Genomic DNA, 22134 nt, shown 5'->3' with positions numbered 1-22134 from the left:
TGAAGATGAAAACATGGGATCACGAGTGGAAATGAAGCCCCCCCCCCCGGAAGAAGACCCCCGGGGCAAGGGAGAGGTGACTCGGGGACACCCCAGAGGCAAAACGTGGTGGCACGCGCAAGGCTGCGGGGCGAGGCCGCACTTCGCTGCCGCAGTGGAAACTTCCGGAACCCCCGCGGGTGGGTTTGCACTGGTTCCCTGACGGGTGACCTGGGACTTTCGTCACCAGGGTCCGGTCGGGGCATGACATCACCAGACCAGGCTCTCATTGGCCGCCGCGGCCGGCAGGTGGGAGCGGCCTGGCCCGGGAGCCCCCAGCCTGCTCAGGGGGGCCTGGGCCGCACGGACCCCCCCCACTCTGACCCGCCCTCCAGGGGGGTCACCCAAGGGGACAGTACGGCCGCGGCGGCGTCCCCACGCCGGAGGTGAGGGTGGAAAAAGCGTGCAGCGGTGTGCCCGCAGGAGTGCGCCCCTCGGAAAGGCCTCCCACTCCCAGAACACTGTGTTCAGGCGCCCACCGCCCACTGCGTGGGAGACCGGCCGGCGCGGGCAAGCGCCGGGGCTTGCGTGCGCGCGCGCGGCGGTGCGAGATGCTGCGTGGGGCGTGCGGGCGCACGCACGTTGACTCGGGCGCCCAGCGCCCCGCAGCGCTCCGGCCTGCGGCTTCCCGTCTGCGGCGCTAGGGGCCGGCGTCCCCGGGTCTTCTCGGGGCCTGGCGGGGGTCGTGGGGTCCGCCCGAATCCAGGGACGCTCCCCGCCCCGGGCCGCGCGGTCCCGGCTCTCCAAGCTGGGCGCCCCCCAGCCCGTCCGCCCCGCGGTAACCGGCCCCCGCAGGCCCGGGGACCCGCGCTGGCTCCACTCTCCGCTCGCGCGCGACGGCCGCCAGGTGGCGCCGAAGTGAGCCGCTTCGGGCCTCGGAGACTGGGATGGAGTTGGGCGTGCGGAGATGAACCTCACACAGTCTGTTCCCACCGTTTCCGCCTTCCGCCCTTCGCTCTTCAGGCACCCCAAATGCCCCGCGTGGACACCGAGGTTCCCTGCATCCGCCTTTCAACGTCCTGGGCCCACTGGGTGAGAGCTCCCCATTGATCAGACCACGGCCCCAGTTCCACTCCCTCAAGAGCAGGCATAAGGGCTGTGGGTTTGGGTAGGGGACGGAAAAATGGACATCATTATTAGAATGATGAAAACAAACTGTGAGTGAATGAGCAGAGGCCTGCTCCAGGCCTGAGGCAGTAGGGATTTGGGGCCCTTAAAAGGCCCTGGTAGTGATGGGGGCTTGTCCCCTTGTCACTTTCCAAACGGGCTGTACCACACGGGTGCCTCACCTGACTTTTTAAATCACGAGCTCCTAGGTAGGACAGGGACAGCTTATAGCCCAGGTAGTTATGAACAAGGGATACCTTACATGGCTTAGAAAGTGAGAGGACAAAACCCTCCTTGGAGAGATCAATACTGCCTCAGACTGGACCTGCCTTTGAGTCAAGGACAGGACACTCAGGGTGGGCTGGAATCTCCCAGGGAAAAAGACCCTATATTCAGCTGGGTGGGAGTAAATGGATTTCACCAAGGGAAAAGGTGCCCGGTTGTGTCTGCAGGGGCTGGAGTTGAGAGCGAGGACAAAGGCCGTTCCTGCCTGCTTGGGCATGGCATTGGTGGGGCAGTACCTGAGGGGTATCCATGGGAGGTAAGGGCAAAGCAGGTTGTGCAGTATTCTGAAGTCGGTCAGAGCTTTATTCTTTCCAGGGGCGGGGGTGGGCTATGGAAGTTCAACCAGCGGGAGGGGGAAGGGGCATCCGAGGATGCTTGAGAATCTGGGGCAGGAGGAGATGCAGCCATTTATGGCAACACCATCCTCCTCGTCCCCCAGGCATGGGGAGGGCAGGGCAGGGCTGTGCGGGGAGATAGGAGGAAAGGCATCAGGTCTGGTAGGGGGTAGGTTGGGATCTCAGGGGGGTGTCCTGCTCCTGGAGAGCCCCCGATGTGCTTCCCCAGGCCCTGACTCAGGGAGGGGTCAGTTGAATGTCCAGTCAGACGAATCTGCAAGTCTGCATGGAGTCCCAGGGCAGGCAGGCTAGTAGGTGCGGCCAGGGCTCTGCAGCTGCAAGCAGATCTGAGAGATGTGCTGAGGGGCCACAGGTGTGTCCTCAGCCTGCAGATTGTGAGGATGGAGGAGACCATGCAGATCGTGTCCCATCTCAGACAGTCTTTAAATTAGCCAGGCACCACCTGAGCGAGCCAGGCCAGGGGATCCACGTGGCATTGGAGTAAACTCTGGACTGGAGGTCCTGACTGCTGGGTTCTCACCCAGTGCTCCGCTCTCAGTGAGACTTCTGGAGAGTTCCACTCCTTTCCTGGGCCTTAGTTTCTCCATGAGTAAAATGGTGGATTGGACTTGAGTGTATGTCAGATTCATGGGGACCACTAGCAGGACTGATCCATCTGGTGTTGGGTGGAGTCCTTAGAGTCTGCAGTTTTAGGAAGTCATTAGGCCGTCTCATGAGGGTGGTGTGAGGATCACGTGAGGAGCCATGTTGGACTAGGTGTCCCCACATTCAGTCCAAACTGACCTCCTGAGACTGAGTGGATCAGAAGACTGTGCTGTGGGCAGTCAGCAGGTATAAGAACTAACAGGACCCCCTCTGGCCATGAAGGGAGATGGTCAAGGATTTGAGCCTGTCCTTAAAAATGGACAGAAATTTCAGCAACAGTCCTCTTTTTACCTTGAGCTTCTCCCTAATCTTTGTTAACACAAGGGACCACTACTTCTATTACATCCTTGCCCGACTTCTGCCAACAAGGAGGATTTTTAGCTCCTCTGTTTGTTGGTTAGGATCCTGTTCAGTTACATGAGACAGAAAACCAAACAGTAATGGCGCGAATGAAATATAATGGAAATACATTTCTCTTACCGACCCAGAATAGACCACACAGGATTGGCAGAGCACCCTTCACACCAGGGACTAGGTTCCTTTGCACAGAATTTTGTTACTTAACCATCCTCAGCATATAGCTTCCACTGCATGGTGTAATGTGGCTGCTGGTGCATCGGTCATCACATCTGCATTCCAGCCAGCCTGCAGGAGGAAGGACTGAGGAAGAGCATCACTTCTCCCTTTAGGGACATTTCTTGGAAATCATACACACAACACTTCGGTTTATATTTCTTTGGCCGGAACTTAATCCTGAGGTCATAACTGGCTATGCCCGAGGTTCAGAGATGAAGTTTTTGTCCTGGAAGACTGTGTACTCACCTAAAATTTGGCTGTTCTAATACTAGAAAGGGAGGAGGTACTGGGGGACAGCCATCTTCTGCCGAACTCCTTTGCCTGTGTTAGTGCAGGACTGAAACACACTTCTAAAACGTCTCAACTTGGGGACGACGCCCCCCTCCTTTCATGGACACCAACACACCCTGCGATTTTTGTGACCTGTGACCCCTCCTGTTCTAGCGGCTTCTCTATGGAAATGCAGTTTCTCAGGCCATCCGCTGGAGGGCGCTGGACGGGGGCCTGGCGGGGCCGCGGGGCCGGGCTGGTGCTGCCGCAGGCGGTGGCGCTGAGCGTCTTCGTAGCGAGCTGCCAGAGGAGGCGGGGCCAAGGCGGCGACCCGTGGGCACGCTGAGGTGGGGGTAAGGGCGGCAAAGGGGTCCCGGAGAGGGGGCGGCCCGGCTCTGGCGGTGCAGCGCCCCAACTCGGCTCGTCCCACCATCCTCGCCTGCAGAGCAAGGCAGGGTAATTGCTTCCCAATGTCCTCAGGGGTTCCAGCCCACTTAAGGCTGAAGGGTGCCTGGGGAAGCCACTGTCCCTATCCCCGTTAAGCGGGGTCGTTGGCCTAAAGAGTTGGGAGCATGAGCCATGCAAGAGACTCTCCTCCCCTCTCTCCTCTCCATCCTCTGGCCCCTTCTGCAGGTTGGGCTAAAGTTCACACTTGGTCCAGGTTACATCGTCATGCACGATTCCTGTTAGGAATCACCCATCCATCCTATTTGTATCTTTTCCCCCCTTTTTTGCTAGTCTTGGGCATTTCACACTTTTATCCTGTCTCTGGATAGACTCATTTTTTTAAAAGATTTTTTTATATTTGTTTATCAGAGAGCACACACAAGCAGGGGGAGCGGCAGGCAGAGGGAGCAGCAGGCTCTCTGCTGAGCAGGGAGCCCGAGCGGGACTCAATCCGAGGACCCTGAGATCATGACCTGAGCCGAGGGCAGACACTGAACCGACTGAGCCACCCAGGCGTCTCTGGATAGACTCATTTTATTTTCACGATTCTGTTCAATATGTAACCAGTTTACAGTATTCCCCATGCCGTTCATCAGACATCCTGTGGTTTATCCTCACCCCCTCTCTGGCTGGGGAGAGGGTCGAGCGGGGGTGTCATACCCTCGTACCTCAGATTGATTAATGACAGACATCAGCGCGATTCTCTGGTTGATCTCCCCCCAGGAGCTGTGATGGTCCAAAGGAGTGAAACGTATGCTGTCATTGACCGGGAGTGCGTTTAGTCCCATGTTTACCATTTATGTGCTCCGGTGTCAGAACCTCAAAGGAGCTCAGGATCCTGGAGGAGGGCTCAGCGCCCACCTGGCGGGGTCTGTGGTGTGCTGACCCACAGCCGGCTCTGATCCTGTTTCCACACTGGCACCCGCCAGCCCCGATGCTGGCTTTGGTTGAAATGTTAGCCGTGCGGGCTGGCTGACTTCTCAGAAGCAGCTGGTGAGGTCGCACTAGGTACTCTATGTTTGACACCCAGGGAGCTCCTGAAAACATTGCCAGCTGCTCCTGGCTGCCCTGTGGGTATCCGCCAGCCAGGGAGAGCCATCCCAAAGCGGAGGTTCCCTTCGGAGGAACCTGGCCGTGGTTGCAGCTTCAGTAAGCATCAGAAACACCCATGGTATGGAGATGGGGAGGGTGTGTCTGGGAGCCCCCACCTTGCCTGGGGACAGTGCAGGCTGGCTGCAAGGTTGGCCGTATGGCCAGCGGTCCTGTGGACAGGTGGGGCCCCGAGGTGAATATCTACACCGTTGGGGACGCCACAGTGCGGTTGGCGAGGAGCCCAGACCCAGTGTCAGGTCCACGGTCGCGTTACTGGGGGCTTGCAGTTCAGCAGCTGCTGGCCTGAAGGCTTTGCTAAGCGTCAGCCCATTGAATTCTGGCTCCAGCCTTGCAGTGGGGGTGGGTGCAACTGTTCTTTCATCCTTATGACGTAACAGTGAGGAAACCGAAACTGAAGCACAGAGAACTTAAGTTTTTGCTTACTTCCTCCTCAGCAGCCCAGCGGAGGCCTTGGATGAGAACTCTGACCTGTGATAGCATTGGTATGCTTTGGAGTCACTCACCTTTTTTTCTGTGACTTCCAGAAAACTAACCCCTAGAGTCCAAGACAAGAAAAAGTGTGGGGCAGGTCTCCTGTGCCTCCTGGACAGCTTCGTCCCTGACTGCCACTGTCCTCCTACCACCCTTCCGTCCCTCCGCCCCCTCGGGCCTCACTCAGGTCTGGGCCAGAGGCCCCGGGCATTGCCCCAGCATTCTGAATGAAGAGAGCAGGTGCAGAACACCCAGCTCTGGGGGAGAAGAAGGATGTGTGACAGTCTCCGCAGTCTCAAGGGGCCCTTCCTCCTCTCCAGTTGGGACCTCACACCTCCACCCAGCTCCCATAGCCGAGCCCTCTCCTGAGGGCGAGATTCGGCCCTCCTGAGCCAGGCCAAGGCCTGAGGGTGTGGAACGCCCAGCCTCTTGTGTGACCAGAGGAGTTTAGTGCCTCCTGAGGCTCCCCATTCTGTCCTGAACCCACAGCCCGGCACAGGGGCCTCTCAGTCCCAGGCCCCTTCTCCCCGACTGGTCCCTGACCACCTCTCATCGCCGGGGCCATTTCTGGAGCCCCTTCCTTCCACCCAGATCACTCCATTTACTGGGCTCCACGATTTTCTCGATGGAGACTTGAGGGGAAGGGCACCCCGTCCCCTAGGTCCTTGTCTGTAGGCTGGAGGGCTGGCGGGGGTGGGGAGCATGAAATCCACAGGGACCCTGGGGTCTGAGGAAAAGCGGAAGGAGTTTGTTGTGAGGTGGCAACACTTCTAGCCCCTTCCACGCCCCTGTTTCCCTCCCCTCCCCTCCTTCTTTGCCTCCCTTGTGTGGTATTTTGTCGTTTCTGTCACCCCAGCTGCCCTCTCCCATCCTGGCCTGAGGCAGAAGCCCCTGATTCTCAGGCACAGGTGCTCCTCTTCTCCCCCTCCCCCTCCCCTCCCCCTCCCCCTCCTCCTCCTCCTCCTCCTTCTTCTTCTTCTTCTTCTTAAGTAATCTCTACACCCAACGTGAGGCTCAGACTCACGCCCCGAGATCAAGAGTCTCAAGCTTTACCAACTGAGCCAGCCAGGGGCCCCACACTTGCACTTCTTTGAATTGTCAGAGGGGCTGCTGGGTATCTCTTCTTCTCTCCCTGGCAGCCCCTGTACTTGGTGGGGAGCAGGAGAGGCCGTGAGGGAAGTGGGGAGCATTTGGTTCTGTGCGAGGAAGGAGGGCTGGCTGGCAGGGCCAAGAGGCTGGCTCTGTCCCGATAGCAGGGGTAGGGCAGCACCTGTTACTTATACCAGGCCAAGGGAGGGGCTGGGACTGTGGCGGGCAGGGCCTGGGCCACTGTCAGGGAGATGGATTAGCTCGAAGCATCTGGGGCTCTTCGGATTTAGGGCAAGACCTCCCCCCTCCTCTAGTTCAGCTGTGATACCGCGCCCCTCCTGGGCACCCCTGCAATGTCTGCAGTGTTGGCCAATGAGAGCTGAAGGATTTCAGAAGAGGGGGAAGAAGTTATTTCCTGGCTGGGGATTTCTTTTGAAGCTACATTTTATTTATTTGAACTGTTAATGAATTCATAAGATTCAAAAGGTATAAAGTGCAAAGTCCCCTTCTTACCCCTACCCCAGACACCCAGTTCTCATCCCTAGAAGCAGGGGTACCTGTTCATTGTTCATTGCGATTATTGAAATAGAGACTCTTCTGCTCGCCGCCCCCCACCATATTTTCACATAAATTGTAGCATCTTCTCTTTCTGCACCTTGACATTTTCTTTTAACCAAACCATGTAACCCAGGGATAGTTCCACATTGCTACATAGACTTCTTCTTCTTCTTTTTTTTCCCCTCCTTTTTTAATTTTAAAATATTTTATTTATTTATTTGAGGGAGAGAGAGAGCGAGCATACAAGTGGATGAGCGGGGTGGAGGGGGCAGAGGGAGAGGGAGAAGCAGACTTCCCACTGAGTGGGGAGCCCGACGTGGGGCTCAATCCCAGGACCCTGGGATCAGGACCCAAGCCAAAGGCAGATGCTCAATGGACTGAGCCATCCAGGCATCCCCATTTTCCTCCTTAAAAAAAAAAATGTATTTAATTGAGAGAGAGCTATCAGGGGTAGGGGCGGAGGAAGAGGATCCCAAGCTGACTCCACGCTGAGCGTGGAGCCCATGCCAGGCTTGCTCTCACGACCCTGAGGTAAAGACCGGAGCTGAAATCAAGAGTCAGACGCTCAACCAACTGAGCCATCCAGGCTCCCCTGTTTCCCTCCTTTTAATGAAAAGCTGCATATTTTATATTGCATGGACTTTACTCAATTTAATTTGCCCCCCCCCCACTAAGGGATATTTAAATTTTCAGTTTACTTGCTATTACAAACTTTGTACATAAATTCTTTTGCAATGTTGCAAGTGTACCCTGGGATAAATTCCTAGACTGGTGTTGTTCCAACAATGAAAGTGACAGGTTTCCTGTAGTCTTGCCAACACAGTCTGTTAGATTTTGTCTTTCCTTCTTTTGTTTGCTTTTTTCTTTTTCAAATCATGGCTCAAATCATTTAAGAGGCAACTGGTGTTTCAGTATAGCTTTAATTTCTTTCTTTTTTTTTAATGATTTTTTATTATATTATGTTAGTCACCGTACAGTACATCCCCGGTTTCCGATGTAAGGCTCAATGATTCATTAGTTGCGTATAACACCCAGTGCACCATGCAATACGTGCCCTCCTTACTACCCATCACCAGTCTATCCCATTCCCCCACCCCCTTCCCTCTGAGGCCCTCAGTTTCAGTAGAGCTCTAATTTCTATTCCTCTTATTATGAGTGAGTTTGAGCATCTTTTCATTTGTTTAAGGCCCCCCACTTTTCTGAGTTGGAATTTAATTCATTTCTTCTCATTTTTTATTTATTGATGTAATTACTTACATGCTATGAATTTTCCTCTGAACATTGCTTTAGCTGTATCCCATGGCCTTTTGTGTATTCTCCTCATTATTTCTGTTTTCTAGATGTTCCGTAATTTGGGTTTATACCTCCACTTTGTCTCAAGAGTTTTTAAGAAAGGGTTTTAAAATTCCAGGTGATAGCGTTTATTTTTTAATGGATTTGTTACTAATTTCCAGATTTATTGCATTAAGATCAGAGAATGTTGTCTGCTCTACCATATTCCATTGAATCTAGGATGTTCAAGTTGTAAGATGTGTCATTATTTAATTTCTAAACTTTTTGATTTCGGGACTTTCTTTTCTAAGGTATGCATTCAGTGCTATAAGTTTCCTTCTAAGCACTGCTTCTGCTGTATCCCACAACTTATGATAAGTTGTGTTTCCATTTCCATTTGTTAAGCATATTTTAAAATTTCTCTTGAGATTTTTTTGACTCGTGATGTTTAGACGTATGTTGTTAGATCTCCACATATGTTGGGATTTTTCCAGTTATCTTTCTGTTATTGATTTCTAGTTTAATTGCATTTTGGTCTGAGAGCAGACATTTATGATTTCTATTTAAATCTGTTAACATGTGTTTTATGGCCCACGACATGGTCTATCTTGGTGAATGGTGCATGTGAGCTTGAGAAAAAAGGATTTGCTATAATAGTCCAGTCAACAGTGTTTTATTTAAAACCCATTGGACTACATTCCGTGTAGTATAAAGTATAATAATACTACTGGACCTGGTAATATATATATTTTTAAATATACATTCATTCACATCATCAAAGTAGAACTACATTGTAAAAGCGATTTCTAGGAAAGAAAAATGTTACATAAATGTTACCCGGAACAGTTAGCAACCCAACACTGTACCCTACAAACTAAGTTTCCTAGGTCTCTATGTGTATAGTGTATATTTTATCTTAGATTTTACTTTAAAATAAAATACACACTTTAACAAATTCACTAAGACCACATACTATAGATACTTAAGATTACAGTTAAAGAATGGTACTTAATAGTATTTTAATTAAGTTTTATTTTAATAAATAAAACTGCTAAGCATACTTTTTAAGATCACCAACAAGGAAAAACCAGTTTTCTTTCTAAAACATTCCAGAGATTTGGGGGCAACAGCATTTACCAGCATGGTTGGAGTTGGAGGTTGATCTAGATATTAGGAGAGAAAAAAAACCCCAAGACGGGGCGCCTGGGTGGCTCAGTCGTTAAGCCGTCTGCCTTCAGCTCAGGTCATGATCCCAGGGTGCTGGGATCGGGCCCCACATCGGGCTCAGTGGGAAGCCTGCTTCTCCCTCTCCCACTCCCCCTGCTTGTGTTCCCTCTCTTGCTGTGTCTTTTCTGTCAAATAAATAAAATCTTAAAAAAAACAAAACAAAAAAACCCCAAGAAAACCAGACCCCAAACTCAGCAAGAACTGAGGTTCTCCAAAGCCCAAAGGTGAATTGTACATTAATTTCTTCTTCTCTTTCTTTTTCCTCTTCTTCTTCTTCTTCTCCTTCTCCTCCTTCTTCTTCTCCTTCTCCTTCTTTTTTTAAGATCTTCCTTTTAAGTAACCTCTACACCCAGCATGGGGCTCGGACCCACAACCCTGAGATCTAGAGTTTCATGCTCTACGGACTGAGCCAGCCAGGTCCCCCCATTAATTTCTTAAATAAACAAACAATGCTAGGAGAAAACCTGTGCTTTCCAGAAGTAACTTTTCCAACCAGAAAACAAACCAAACCAAACCAAACCAAAGCAGACTTTGGAAGCAGCAAGACTGTAACTCCTAGGAAGTCAAGCCTGCGTGGCTGCTTACGGCCCCTGCTACTCAGCAAACGGTTCAGCGTCATTAGTTTGGTTCAAAGCTTCAGTCGTGGTTTAGGTGAGTGTTTGCCATTCGGTGTTCTGTTGACGTTAACGGCACCCTCTGTGTTTACAGGAAGGCAGCAGTGTTCCAGGGCTGACCGTGTGGGATAGGCTTGTGTTAACAGAACTCCCTGATACACCAGACTCCAGGATGAGAACTGTATAAGAGAGAAATAAATGTCAGGCAAAGGTAAGTTTCAATTTCCCTGATTTGATATCACTTTGTCGAACCATCAAAAAAATCCTCAAGCTGATGTGGACTTCCTTATACACTGTATTTAGAAATCAATTATCACGTGAGAAATGTTTGCACAAGATTTCTGTGGGTTTTGATTTTTTAAACCCCATCAATCCATAACTGGTGGCATTCATTTCTCTGACTCAATGTGAGCATTTCTCCTAAGGGGATAAATCCCATGCTTACATCAATTAGGATCTTTGTCCTCTTTAGGATCTGAAACAATAGCGTATTAAGTCATATTATGAGCAGAAACTGGCTCTGGCTCTCTCCCTCCCTCCCCCTACTTCCTTTTCTCAAGGCAAAGTGTTTGCATTAAATCATAAAGCCTGTGATGAATTTATAGAGACTGTATGAAAGCAGGGGTGATAAAGTGAAATTGTCAATAAGAAAGTTAAAAACAGACCTGAAATGTCACTTTGTGATCTTAGGTTCCTGAGTAGTGTGAGCTAAACACTTGGTTTTATTCTAGAAATCACTCTGCATGCATAAAACAACGAAGGAGAGAGAGCGTGATTCATGGGACAAAGTTCACACGGAATAAACTTCACATGGAAACAGAGGTTTCAAAAAATATAGTGAAAAACATTTTGCCCATGATGTTCCTATATCATAGACATACTACAGACATACAGACGACTGCCAAGTGCATGAAAAGACGCTCAACGTCAGGGACATGCAAATCAAAGCCGCCATGAGATCTCACCTCACACCTGTTAGAACGGCTAGTATCAGGGGCGCCTGGGTGGCGCAGTCGTTAAGCGTCTGCCTTCGGCTCAGGGCGTGATCCCGGCGTTCTGGGATCGAGCCCCGCATCAGGTTCTGCTGGGAGCCTGCTTCTTCCTCTCCCACTCCCCCTGCTTGTGTTCCCTCTCTCGCTGGCTGTCTCTATCTCTGTCAACTAAATAAATAAAATCTTAAAAAAAAATCAGTGCTGCAACCAAACCATTAAAAAAAAAAAAAAAAGAACAGCTAGTATCAGAAAGACAAGAAATAACAAGTGTTGGTGACGATGTAGAGAAAAAGGAAACCTTGTGCCCTGTTGGTGGGAATGCAAACTGGTATAGTCACTATGGAAACAGTATGGAGGTTCCTCAAACAATTAAAAATAGAACTGACATATGATCCAGCAATCGCACTTCTGGGGATTTATCAAAGGAAACAATAAACACTAACTTGAAAACAGTAGCCAAGACATGCAAGCAGCCTGTGTCCGTTAGTGGATGAGTAGATAAGGAAAATGTCACGCACACGCGCACGCACACACACACACACGCACACACACACGCACACACGCACACACACACACACTATTCAGCCATAGAAAAGAAAAATCCTGCCATTTGCAACAACACACCTGAACCTTCTGGCCATTATGCTAAGTGAAATAACTCAGACCGAGAACGGCAGGTACCATGTGATCTTACTTATATGTGGAATCTAAAAAAAACCCAACAAAACAAAACTGATCTCATTGATACAGGGAACAGATTGGTGGGTGCCAGAGGTGGGGCGTGGCGGGTGGGTGAAACGAGCAAAGTGGGTCAAAAGGTTACAGAATAAGTCAGTCCTGGGGTTGTGACTGTGGTTAACCAGGCTGTACTTCGTATTTGAAAGTTGCTAAGAGGATAGACCTTAAGAGCTCTCATCACAAGAACAAGGTTTGTGGAGCCGTGTGTAGGGATGGACGTTAACTACACTTACTGTGATCATTGCACCGTCTACATCTATAGATCTATTTTATGGGAGAAGCAGCCGATGCCATGGCTAGTCTTTCCTGGAAGGAAGAAACTTAAAACAGTCCGTTTTGAGTAAGTTAGTGCCGAGGCTCAGTGGGTCAGCTGCTGGGGCACCGGCTTGTCATGGGTTCCGCAGTCAGGGCATCGCCGGGTCTCACCTTCGTGCAGCCAGAAGCAGATGATGGCAGTATCGTCCTCGCGGATGCAGCCCACTGTTCACTTGTTGGCGATAGATGGGGACTAAGTCAGGGTCTTCCTCGGTGCCCGAAGCTGCGTTCGAGGCTAGCATCTTGTATGGGTCCAGTCCCTTCCGTGGAGCCATCAGAACCTCCCTCTCCAGCCCACTTGCCTGCTCGCTGTCAGTAGGAACATGGCCTCCAGATGCCGTGGAACACCGCGGCAACTCCACTGGGACCACGGTCCCTGAGATCCTGTGCTGCCAGTGCTCTGACTCTGGGAAGTAACCTTGAAGTCACCGTGCCCACCACAAACAGCAGCACTTCCAGTACATACATACACCGAATCATTACGTGGTACAATGTGCATCAGTTATGGCTTAATTACAAAACGAAATAAGACAAACATACTCCAGAACATTTAAACAACCAACAAAAGCATACTGTCGAGATTCTGAAAGTATCTTTGGAGACATTAAATACACAGTGCCCATGAGGATAGGGTTGAACAATTGGTGTGGTTTTTTTTTTTTTAAAGATTTTATTTATTCATTCGACAGAGAGACAGCCAGCGAGAGAGGGAACACAAGCAGGGGGAGTGGGAGAGGAAGAAGCAGGCTCATAGCGGAGGAGCCTGATGTGGGGCTCTATCCCATAATGCCGGGATCACGCCCTGAGCCGAAGGCAGACGCTTAACCACTGTGCCACCCAGGCGCCCCAATTTGTGTGTTTATTTTAAAAAGATTAATTTATTTGAGAGAGAGAGAGACTGGAGGGGGCGGTGGGGAGAGGGAGAGAGAGAATCATGAAGCAGACTCCCCACTGAGCACGGAGTCCAGCAGGGGGCTCCATCTCAGGACCCTGAGATCATGACCTGAGCCAAAGTCAAGAGTTGGCTACTTAACTGACTGAGCCACCCAGGTGCCCCCGATTTGTGTTTTTTAAATATAAATTTGTAAATGCTTTTTGTATATTACGAATACTAACCTCTTATCTGTCATCCACATTGCAAAAAAGTCCCCCAGTCTATTCTTCGTCTATTTTGTATTGTTTTGATACGTTACTTTTTTATGTAGTAGGAATGTGGAATTTTACTTTTGTACTTTTTGGGGCTCTCGTTTTGATTAAAATAATTTCCTCAGCTCCCAAGTTGTATGAAGAGCCTCCTAGATTTTTCCCTAGAAAGTTTATTTTTTTCTTATGTTTTTGAGTTTGCCTTAAAATCCAATGTTGTAAGGTAAAGATCTAACTTATTTTCTGCTATGGGGATATTCAGTGCCATTATTAAATAAACCATCCTCTCCTCTGAGTTAAATTCCACCTTGGTTGTGTCTGAAATGGTGGGATTTATTTCAGGCTTTTCCATTCCGTTTCATGCGTGGGTCTATTGCTCGTTCTTAGCATAACATCATACTGTTTGGATTGCAGTCGTTTTATGGTATGCTTTTAAAACTTAAAACAGTGCGGTTTTGGTTTTTGTTTTAATTTTTTGTTTTTGTTTTTTGTTGTAGTAAATTTTAATATATGACAAGACACAATTATTTTTCATAATTTTCCAGTATATCGTTAGACATTTATTCATCTACGTGGACTTTAAGGTAATTGTGTCCATGAAGAAAATTCAACCCTGTTGGGATCTTCATTAAAATTGCATTAAATGGGGCACCTGGGTGGCTCAGTCTGTTAAGCATCTGCTTTCGGCTCAGGTCACGGTCCCAGGTTCCCGGGATTGAGTCTGGCATTGGGCTCCCTGCTCAGGGGGGGACCCTGTTTCCCTCTCTCCCTCTGACCATCCCATCACTCGTGCTCTCTCTCTCACTCTCTTGTGCTCGTTCTTGCTCTCTCAAATAAATAAATTCTTTAAAAATAAAAAAAAGACCCATCGGGTTTGATCCTGTCTGCCAATGTCACTGATGGCTCTTAAAAAAATTTTTTTTTCCTAGAGAGGAACAGAGGTGAGGGGAGGGGCAGAGGGAGAGGGAGAGAGAGAGAATCTTAAGCAGGCTCCACGCCCAGTGTGGGGCCTGACGCAGGGCTCCATCTCACGACCCTGAGATCAGGACCTAAACTGAAATCAAGAGTCGGACGCTTAACTGACTGAGCCACCGAGGCACCGGACCGATGGCTCCTGATTAGCATAAACCATAGCGACTGTCAGGATCCCCGCTGCGGTAGGTCGTGTTATTGTTCAGTGTATTTGCTTTCTCTCCCTGGGGCGGATTCTGTCTCCCCGCACCACTGATAGCAGGCTTGGCCTCAGATGTGCGGAGCCTGTCTCTGGTGAAGGCTTTACGTTCTTGTCCGTCAGGCTCAGGGCAGCCATGCGACTCGCTTTAGCCAACAGAATGTGGGCGGAGGGTATGCGACGTCACGTCTGGAAAGAAGCTTTAGGAGACAGCTCGTGGTTTTGCCATCTGTCATTTCCCACCGCTGTGAGACTGGCAGAGTCCCAGATGGGGGCTGCTCCGTCGGCCTGGGACCCCGAATGAACAGCACAGATGTTGGGATGGGCAAGTAGCATGAGCGGGACAGAAATGTCTGCTGTTGGGAGACATTAGGAGGCTTTAGGGTTGTTTATCTCAGCACTGCCTGAGCTCTCCTGACTAATACGCCAGCCACCACTGGCTCCCACTTGTTGTAAAGCCAAGTGTCAGCTTTTCATCCGCCATCATGCAAATCAGTGCCCCCTTCCCCACTTACCATGACTTCAGAGACAGCTCTGGTCAGCACCTTGATTCCTATCACCTGACACCATCCATGATAATTGCTACCACAATTCAGATTAGGACACAGTGGAGGGGACGGTGAGCACACTTGTCCTAACCTTTCGAGCAAGCTTGACTCACTCGTGAGGTGAAAAGGAGTGACATGCCCCTGGCCTTATCTTTACGCTTTGTCCTTAAACCTTGGCTTTTGAAGGATGGTGCCAGCCTGTATTTTCCTGGGTTTACGTTTCCCCACAAGTACCTGTGATAATGGTGGAATCTCGAAAAGAGACCAGTACCCCTGACTGGTCTCCCGTGAACTGCACTTTAATGTCACGTGGCCTGGGGGGTGAGGTGCGGGTGCTGGGAAGGGGTCAGATGGTGGGTGTCACTGTTGATGGCTCTAACCTCACAGTCCTCAGCCCCAGTCTCCCCAGCAGGCCTCAAACTGTTTGTCTCAAACTCTGGCTAGGGCCATACGCATGTCTGGACCATACGCCTCCCCTCGGTCTCAGGTGCGTTTCCCAGTTGCAGCGTCGCACGGTGGTACAGGGGACTGAGGCGCTTGCCGCTCTGTTCCTTCCTTTCCAGCTTTCTCGTGAAGCCTGGAGGCCAGCATGGGGAGGAGGCATTCCCCAACAGCAGCTAGAGGACTCAGCAGTTTTAGATTGCCCGTCTCCTCCTTAGTGAGGTGGGGCTCTGCTAGCTCAGGAGGGAAGTGGCCGCTGCCCCAGTTCAGGGCGCACAGGTGTCGCCTTCCCCTCCCCCTTCTGGGCAGGCATTCAAATGACTAATACCTGCCACTGCATGATAATTGAGGAGCGATGTCAGCAGTAAGCACCATTGCATTTCAAGAGTGGGAGAGGTCACCTCCTCAACACACACGGCTTCCTGGCGGAGGAGAGAGAGAAGCAAAGCCATAATAAAGAATGGGTAGGATTTTCACAGGCTGGGAGAAAGAGAAAGGGAGGTAGGCAGGGCAGTCCTACTGTGGGAAACAGTTCACGCAAAGGCCGGAAGGTAGGAGAACCTAGACAAAGAAGCCTGTTGGCTGGAGTAGAAAGAGGTCTGTGTAGGAGAGGGAGAAGAAATTGAAAGGGTGGAGGAGGAGGAATCAGGGAGCCTGATGTTGGGTTGGGATCCATCTCCCCAGGAGCCTGGTGACCCCTTCCAACAGGGATCCATCTACATCTGTGTCCTTGGTACAGTAACTGGCCTTTTTGTGCTTTGTTTCCAGCATCTTGGCCAACACTGGGGCTTGACCACATAGCTCCAGTCCCAGGGAGACTCTCGTGAAAAACCAGAACAAACCTTTCCAAAAACAAGAGCTTTAATATTGTGCAGTTGGTCAAAGGTGTTAAGAAATCAAAGTGAAGGGGGCGCCTGGGTGGCTCAGTCGTTAAGCATCTGCCTTCAGCTCAGGGCGTGATCCCGGCGTTCTGGGATCGAGTCCCACATCGGGCTCCTCCGCTATGAGCCTGCTTCTTCCTCTCCCACTCCCCCTGCTTCTGTTCCCTCTCTTGCTGGCTGTCTCTCTGTCACATGAATAAATAAAATCTTTAAAAAAAAAAAGAAGAAAGAAAGAAATCGAAGTGAAGGATACCAAGAATGGCCCGGCTCCCCGTGGACTCCTTCGCCTGAGCCTCCTCTGTGGGGCTGCTGTCGGCTCTGGGTGCCACCTCATCTTGCTGATTTATCTTTCCACTCCTTTGCTCACTTCCCCAACTTGACCACACACCCTCTGAGGTCAGAGCAACATAAGGTGTCCCCCAAATTTTGGTGAGTCCGGGTGTGTGTCTGGCATTTAGCCAGCACTGCTTGGTGAGTATTCACAATGCCTCTTGTTTGCAGTTCCTTCAGCGACTCTGGATAAAGACGTGTTCGCCCTTGAGATGTGAGAGGCACTGAGCCTCAAGGAGCTCCCAGAGGGCCTGGCCCAGGTGAGTTTGCCAACTGCCTTTCCACTTTGCAACCCCCTTGAGACCTCCTGAGTCTTGGGCCTCCCAGGAAGAGGAGGATTTATGGGGTTCCCCTCTGCAAAGACTCCAAGGCCTTAGGGATTGTCATATCTAATTTTATATTCATAATTTTGTATTCTTTTCTAATAAAAAGAAACCCCCCCCCCCAGTTGTGGTGAGTGGCATTTCGACCTCCGCCTTCCAGTGCTCCCCCCCTGGACTGTAGTCCTTCCCACACCTACCTCTGCCTCCTCCAAGCTCTCTGGGCCCACTGCATTCTTCAGTTCACCTGGAACAGGAGCACCACCTAACTGTGTCACCCTGTGCTGGAGCTGATGTCACCTTCTGGTCTGAATTCACATGTGAAATCCATTTCTTAACTGAATGGGGCTTCCATGGTAGACTCCACTTTCCTGCGTGGCAGCCTGCATTACCCTGCGTGTATGTTCACATTACTGGGCAACCGTCACCACCATCCATCTCCGAAGCTCTTTTCATCTTGTAAAAGTGAAATTCTGTGGCCACTCAACAGCAGTTCTCCATCTCCCCTGCCCCTGCCTCTGGCATCCACTATTCACTTTTAATCTGTTTGCCTCTTTGTATCTCAGATCTCTTGCAGACATATATCTGTTGGGCCATGAGTTTTTATCCATTCTGCTAATCTCTGTCTCTTGAATGGAGAGTTTAATCCATTTACATCTAAAGTAATTCCGGATAAGAAGGGACTGTTGTCATTTTGCTCTTTGTTTTCTATACGCCTTATAGCTTTTTTTGGTCTTTCATTTTCTGCATAACTTTCTTATGTTTTGTGGGGTTTTTTGTAGTGAAATATTTAAATTCTTTTCTTATTTCCTTTTGCATACATTCTAAATCTTGTGTATATTCTATAACTTGTGCTTACCACAGGGCTTGCATTTAACATCCTAAGGTTATAACACTCTAATTTGAATTTATACCAGCTTAACTACAATAACACACAGAAACTCTGTTCCTTGATAGCTATGTTACCATCTCTTTTGGTTGTTGAGATCACAAAATTACATCTTTATATATTGTGTGCCCCCAAAACACTAATAATTCTTTTAAATGCATTAGTCTCTTAAATTATGTAGAAAACAAGCTTTGGAGTTTTAAATCAAAGTTACACTAATATTAGCTCTTACACTAATAATTGTTTTTTTTTTAATTTAAATGTATTAGTCTCTCTTTTTAAAAAATTATTTATTCGAGCGAGTGAGACAGAGTGAAAGAGAGAGAGCACGAATAGGGGGAAGAGATAGAGGGAGCAGGAGAAGTAGACTCCCTGCTGAGCGGGGAGCCTGCCACGTGGCTCAATTCCAGGAGCCTGAGATCATGACCTGAGCTGAAGGCAGACACTTAACTGACTGAACCACCCAGGTGCCCCTAAATATTTAGTCTCTTAAATCATGTGGAAAGGTGTTAGTTAAAAACCATTGTTACAAAACTGGTAGCTTTTATAATCGCCCAATGTATTTACCTTTATTGAGATCTTCATCACTCCATACAGATTTGAGTTAAAATCTAGTGTCCTTTAACTTCACCTTGGCGGACTCCTTTGAGCATTCCTTGAAGGTCAAGTCAGTGGTCATGAACTCCCTCAACTTTTGTTTACCTGAGAATGTCTTGAGTGTCACTTTTGAAGGACTGTTTTACTGGATATAGGATTCTTGGCTGACAGGTTTTTTCTTTTAGCACCTTGAACATATCCGGCCTCCAAAGTTTCTGATGAGAAATCTGCTGATAAACCTATTGAGGATCTCTTGTATTTGACAATTTGCATCCCTCTTGCTGCTTTCAGGATTCTCTCTTTGTCTTTTGAAGGTTTAATTATAATGTGTATTGGTTTGGGTATCCTTGAATTCATCTTACTTAAAGTTTGCTGAGCTTCTTGGGTGGTTATATTTATGTCTTTCATCAACTTCGAGAAGTTTTCAGCCAGTATTTCTTCAAATATCTCTCTACCCCTTTCTCTCTCTCTTGTCCTTCTGGGATTCCCAGAATGTATATGTTGTTCCATTTGATGATGTCCCACAGGTTCCTTAGGCTCCATCCACTTTTCTTCAATGTTTTTTCTTCCCATTTCACCAATTTAATAATCCATGGTCCCAGGGGCACCTGGGTGGCGCAGTCATTAAGTGTCTGCCTTCGGCTCAGGGCGTGATCCTGGCGTTCTGGGATCGAGCTCCACATCAGGCTGCTCCGCTGGGAGCCTGCTTCTTCCTCTCCCACTCCCCCTGCTTGTGTTCCCTCTCTCACTGGCTGTCTCTGTTAAATAAAATCTTTAAAAAAAAAAAAAAATCCATGGTCCTATCTTCAAGTTTGTTGATTCTTTCTTCTCCTGCTCAAATATGCCTTTGAATCCCTCCAATGAATTTTTCACTTCAGTTGTTGTGCTTTATAGCTCGCTCTTTTTTTATTTCTTTTTAGATTTTCTCTATTGATTTTTCTGTTTTGTTCATACATCTTTTTTTTTTTTTTTTTTTTTTTTACTCTCTCCGTATCTTCCTTTAGTTCTTTGAACACCCTCAAGACAGTTGTTTTAAAATCTTTGCCTGGTATATCTTCTATTAGGTCTTCTTCAGGGATAGTTTCTGTTTAATTCTTTTTTCTTTGTACCATACTTTCCTGTTTCTTTGTATGCCTTCTGATTTTTTTGTTGTTGTCATTGTTGGACACAGAACATTTGAGTCTAATAGTGTGGTAACTCTGGAACTCAGATTCTCCTCCTTCCCCAGAGTTTTTGATTATTGTTTTTGTTGGTTATTGTAGGGTGTCTCTGTGCTGAAGATGGGCATAAGGTATAAACTAAGGTCTTCTTAGGTTTGTTCTAATTCTTTCCGTGAGCATGCATGGTCACTTTCTAATTTTTCCCACATATGCAGATGTTTTGAATGTCCTAGTCTTTAACATGCAACTCCCAAAGGGGAAAGAGAAAAAACTGAAGGGGAGGGAAAAGGAGGTCAGCTGCTGCAACACCGCCTGCGGAGCCGTGGCGCGATTCGGAAAAAGACGAGGCACGGACAGGTTAGCTGCAAAAGAAAGTGTGGGTGCGGGGGACGACCGCAAAGAGTGCAATCGCCCCAAACAGCTGCAACCTCACATATTTATTGGCGGTAAACAATCAGGGACGATCAAGGGGAGTCTTGTGATCCGTAGCACATCCTAGTGAATGGTAGTACATCGTGGGGAAGGTCGCGGGAGTAGATGATGTAACGTTCAGCAAGTGAGGCCTATTCTTTTTTTTTTAAGATTTTATTTATTTATTATTAGAGAGAGAGAGAACCAGCGAGAGAGGGAACACAAGCAGGGGGAGTGGGAGAGGAAGAAGCAGGCTCCCAGCAGAAGAGCCTGATGTGGGGCTCGATCCCAGAACGCTGGGATCACGCCCGGAGCCAAAGGCAGATGCTTAACGACTGCACCACCCAGGCGCCCCAAGCGAGGCCTATTCTTAAACGTGTTTCTATGGACCCCGTGGGCTACTGTCAAGAGCAGTCAGGTTTCGGTTGGGGTGGCGTTCTCCGCTTACCAGACCAGGCATTCCTGGCTGCTTGTTATCTGAGGGGGTTTCGGGAAGGGCAGCGTTCCACCCTGAGCAAGCTGGGCGTTCCCAACTGCTCGTGCTCTCACATTCACACTAAAGCCGGTGGGGTCACAAACATGTTTTCCTATTACATCCTTAGCATAAGCTCTCGGCCAGGGGGCTGCTGCAGTCAGCCTTTTAAATCCCCTGGAATTCATTTCAAATGGAGGGGGAAGGGCTTGTAAGAATGGCTGTTTGCCTCTTTGCACCTTTGTGATCAGAAGCTATAATTAGGGGCGCCTGGGTGGCGCAGTCGTTGGGCGTCTGCCTTCGGCTCAGGGCGTGATCCCGGCGTTGTGGGATCGAGCCCCACATCGGGCTCCTCTGCTGGGGGCCTGCTTCTTCCTCTCCCACTCCCCCTGCTTGTGTTCCCTCTCTCGCTGGCTGTCTCTATCTCTGTCAAATAAATAAATAAAATCTTTAAAAAAAAAAAAAAAAAGAAGCTATAATCAGTGACCAAAGTGTGTCACATCAGACAGATTTTGCTAGTGCAGTTACAGTTGTTCTCCAGGTGGCGAGATCAATTCCTGATTCCTCCTCCACCGTCTCTCCAGAATCTTCCTCCTCTTCCTCCTCTTCCTCCCCTCCTCCTTCTTTTCCTTCTTCTCCTTGTCTCGTCCTCCTATTCATTTATTTTAGAGAGAGAGAGCATGAGTGGGAGGGAGAGGGAGAAAATCTCAAGCAGTCTCCCCACTGAGTGGGGAACTGAATGCGGGGCTTGGTCCCATGACCACAAGCTCATGACCTGAGCTGAAATTGAGTTGGACGCTTAACCAAATGAGCTACCCAGGTCCCCCAGAGTCCTTCTTCTAAACTACTTTTACATTACCTTCAAAAGCGTAGCATCATCTTCAAGTCGTCAAGGATAAACAGAGCCAGACCCTAGTTAAAGTGGGAAGGCCAGATTTTAATCACTAACATACTGTTGCCGTAGGAAGGAGTCCAGAATGAATGAACTCTGGTTTGCACAGAGGTTGCTGGCTGATTTAAGGGAGAGTGGGGGCGGGGAGGGAGGGAGTGGAGCTCAGGGGACTGCGGGAGTGAACAGTAACAGGAAGGGTAGGGGATGTGGTCCATGTGAAACCCATCTGAGTTTGCTAACTGGTGCTTATCAAATTTAGGCTCCTACCCTTCCCCAGAGGCTGGGAGACAGAGGGCCTATTTTTGGGTGTTGGCCGGGACAAATAGTAAATTCTTTTGGTGGCCTTGAGTTTTCTTAGGCAAGCACTTGAAGGGAGGCTGGGGTCAGCCTAGGGATGTGGTCTTGAGCTCTTAGAACTGTGTTAGTGATTGTTCAAGTCTCTATGGGCCAGAGTTAAGGATTAGTTGGGAAGACGGCTCAGGGGAGTCCGGTCAGAGTTTGGCCAAGGAGAGAATCTTTGTCAAAGTAAAAAGTAAAAACTACAGGTAGAGCTAATGTTCTCTGATTATTATCATTCTGAACCCTAGTTCCTTCTCGCTTCTCTGAATTAATCTTACCCTTGTTATTGGGGTAGGTGAGACTTTTTCCCTCCAAATTTTGAATGCACTTACCTGTGTGTCTGTGTCTGTGTGTGTATTCATAGGAGATACATATGCGTGCGTTTTAACCAAACTGTGTCTATCGGTTTCACTGAACAAGCCGTTC

The 22134-nt window shown here is 49.0% G+C and overlaps 1 pseudogene; it reads right to left on the bottom strand.

Annotated features, from left to right (window-relative positions):
• Window positions 1-12157: 12157 nt before the first annotated feature.
• On the bottom strand, window positions 12158-12594 carry LOC113268008 (cytochrome c oxidase subunit 5B, mitochondrial-like; annotated as a pseudogene).
• Window positions 12595-22134: the final 9540 nt, after the last annotated feature.

The sequence above is a fragment of the Ursus arctos genome, unplaced genomic scaffold (assembly GCF_023065955.2).
Source record: "Ursus arctos isolate Adak ecotype North America unplaced genomic scaffold, UrsArc2.0 scaffold_2, whole genome shotgun sequence".
In the NCBI taxonomy this organism is placed as follows: Eukaryota; Metazoa; Chordata; class Mammalia; order Carnivora; family Ursidae; genus Ursus; species Ursus arctos.
The sequence above is the reverse complement of the archived record's forward strand: the minus strand, read 5'-3'. Positions and strand labels throughout refer to the sequence as shown.